Source organism: Galeopterus variegatus, unplaced genomic scaffold, assembly GCF_000696425.1.
Source record: "Galeopterus variegatus unplaced genomic scaffold, G_variegatus-3.0.2 Scaffold7368, whole genome shotgun sequence".
In the NCBI taxonomy this organism is placed as follows: domain Eukaryota; kingdom Metazoa; phylum Chordata; class Mammalia; order Dermoptera; family Cynocephalidae; genus Galeopterus; species Galeopterus variegatus.
This window is the reverse complement of record NW_007733479.1, coordinates 60536-64123: the sequence shown is the minus strand read 5'-3', so window position 1 is coordinate 64123 and position 3588 is coordinate 60536.

Sequence of the window (3588 nt, the reverse complement as noted above, 5' to 3'; positions counted from 1 at the left end):
CTTTTTGAGACCAGCCGCACCGCGCTCAGCCAGTGAGCGCACCAGTCAGCCCTATATAGGATCCGAACCCGTGGCGGGAGCGCCGCCGTGCTCCCAGCGCCACACTCTCCCGAGTGCGCCACGGGCTTGGCCCTCAAGTTTTATCTTTTAAAGTAAAAATTTCTGTGAAGTCAGGGATAATGTCAGAATTCTTTGTAACATTAGTACCTGAACTATGAATAACGGGTAAAGGTTTCTCAGTGGATTACCTGTCTCTTGGAAGTGGTATAAGGAAAAATCTCCCCTTCGGTACATTATCGGTCCTTTCTGTGCCTGGCTTATTTCACCACACATAATTTTCTCCAAGCTCATCCATGTTACTGCAACTGGCAGAATTTCATTCTTTAAATGAAATACTTCCATTTGCAACAACATGGATGAACCTGAAGAAACTTATGTTGAGTGAAACAAAGCACAGAGGGATAAATACCTCATGTGCCCACTCATATGTGGGAGCAAGAGAGAAAGGAAGACAGGAAAGAAAGACCACAGTAGTGCCGTGATCCAACAGAGGGAGGGAACGTTCCTGGGGCTACATATTGGAGTTGGGGGGAGAGGGAGAGGGGAGGGAGGTTGGAAGGGGACAAAGGGTACAAAAGTAATTTCTGGTAATGGGTATGTCCGCAGTATGAATCTGGCCTCCACATCATGGGAAGCAGGGGGGACAATTAGCTTTGTATCTCATGGATATTTGAAATAAATAAATAAATAATCTCATTCCTTAGGCTGCATTTATTCTTGTGACCTTTTCCCTGTGTTTTGACTGTGTGGCAGGGTATGCGTTTTTTGTTGCTGTTTTTATTTGCTTTTGGTAAGGTACATGTGAGTTTGGTGGCTGATTAGATCTGGCATTTGTAAGAAGCCCCTCCCCATCCTGACACACACCTTTCCAAAAACAAGAAAACCAAAAACCTCTCTATGGACTCATTTTAGAAACACAGAAGAAGTGCATAAAAGGGTCAAAGAAGGTGCTTTACAATTCCAACCTCCCCATTCTCCTCATGTTAACATGTTGCCTAACCATAGTACCATGACCAAGAACAGGAGAGTAAATCTGGGACACTATCACTAACCAAACTTCAGACTTTATGGCAAATTCGCCAGTTTTCCACTGAGGATCTTTCTCTGTTCCAGGATCTACATTGCAGTTGGGAGTGATTTCTCATCAGTTGCCCCCCTTCTTTCATGTTTCCTCAATTTGCCTTGTTTTTCAAGATTTTGATGGACATTTATTTTGTGTAAGTCTTTTGAAAAAGAATGGTTTTGCAATTAAAGAATGATGCTGTTCCTTGTTATTAGTTACAATAGTTTTCCATCATTGAAATATATTTCTTCATTATTGGACACGTGTGATTATCATAGAGTTGTTTTACATGCTTTCTGTCCAAAGGCCACTTTTTGATTCAGTGGCAAATTATACAGTGTATGGTTTCTCTATGCTATGGTTTGAATGTGTCCCCCAGAATTCATGTGTTGAAAAGTTAATATCCAATGTGATGGTGTTGGGAGGTGTGGACTAATGGGAGGTATTTAGATCATAAGGGCTCTGATCTCATGAATAGATCAATGCCTTACAAAAAGGGCTTGCAGGAGTGGTTTGCTGTCTTGCACTATTTGCCTTTCTGCCATGTAATTACAAAGCAAGAAGGCCCTTGCCAGATGCTAGCACATTATCTTGGACTTCCTAACCTCCACGACTGTGAGAAAATAAATTTCTGTTCTTTATAAATTAACCAGTCTGTGCTATTCTGACATAGCAGCACAGAGTAAGACTCCATTCAATATTGGTTGTCCTTTGCCTTCTAATTCATGTTTTCTCTCATTTCTTTGTACTGTCCTTTTCGTTCTTGAGTTTTTACTCAAGAATTACCAATTCCCACTGAGCTGTGTGTTACTTCCAACAAGCCCTGAATCTTATGGCTTCCACTGTTTTTGTTAAGAAGTTGGTCCTTAGGGTCCTCAGTGCACTTGCCGCTCTTTGGAGAGACTTTTTTTTTTTTTTTTCCCCCCTGTAAGGTTCTACGATCTTGGGACAGCTTTCAGCTCGTTTGCTTGAGCCCTAGTTATGGTTTTCTTTTTTGTTAGCCTACTTGGTGTTATGTGCTCCTTAAAACATGGCTTGGGTAGCTGTCAAACAAGGAGTCTCAAAAATATTCCCACTGACATGCTCTATCCTCCTTTTAGAATCCCAATTCCACGTGTCATACTGAATTTTTCTATACCTTGTGCTTATATTTGCCCTTCACTATTTTTGATTATTTTCTCCTCACATTTTAGAGTCTATGTCTTATATTCCAGTAGCTTAACTTTTTACTTAAACCATGTTTCCTCTGTTCTAAAACCCATCTATTCATTTCTTGGGTCTGGTTATTTATAAGTTGTAGGAATACCTTTTTTTTTATTTAAGTCCTGTGAATTCCATCCCTGAAAATACTGAAATTTTCCCTTCTGTGACTTTTACTTTTTGTATTTGTTTTTGTATCCCTCCTGAATCTATAATTCCCCATCTTTCAGTACAACTTACATAAAACAAATCGACCATTTTTCCATTTAAAGTATGATGAGTTTTGGCAAATGTGCCTGAAGGTGGGGTTTGACCATAAGAAAAACATTCAGGTTGACACCTGAGTGGGCAGATCCAGGAAAGCCTTTGAGGAAACTGTCAAAGAAAGCCAGAAAAGCTGTGAAAAAACAGATTCCTCATAACTGTATTAATCTTTGATCACGATTATAACAATGTGACTATTATCATCATAATAGAGATAAAAAAAAAAAGGAACAGAGAATTCAAATAAATGGCCTTAGTACCCACAGGTGGTATATGTCTGAGCTCAAATAAGAGACAAAGATATTATCAAAGTTCCAACTTTTAGGACTTGACTGGCAAGGTATACCTATTATCTCCCATAAGACCCCAAGGGCCTTGCCCCAAAACAGATTCACGCAAGAAAACTGCAAAGCAAACAATTCTTATTACCATGATTAACTATATTCTCGCTATAAAACCCTGTCTCTTTACCCAAATCACACTGTCTCTGTATTAGTCCATACCTGTTGCTTATAACAGAATACCTGAAACTGGGTAATTTATAAAGAAATAAAATTTATTTCTTACAGTTTCAGTGGCTGGGAAATCTGAAGTCTAGGAACACATCTGGTGAGGACCTTGTTTGGTGGTGACTCTACAGTGACACAGGGTTATCACATAGCAAGAATGGAAGGAGCAAGAGAGCGAGCTAAGCTTCTCAGTTGTTTTGTCTGTTTTGTTTTTTGGCAGTTGGCCATGTTGCTCTCCCTGTAAAGTCATGAGAACTACACACATCACTCCATGAACGGATCAATCCATTCACATGGGCATAGTCCTCATAATCTAATCACCTCTTCAAGGCCCCACCTTTCAATGGCCATAATAGGATCTTCTACCCTCTTAAAAGTTACAGTGGGGATTAACATTCTAATACATGAAACTTTGGGGCCGGCCCGGTGGCGCGCTGCTTGGGAGTGTGGTGGCGCTCCCGCCGAGGGTTCGGATCCCACGTACAGACCGGT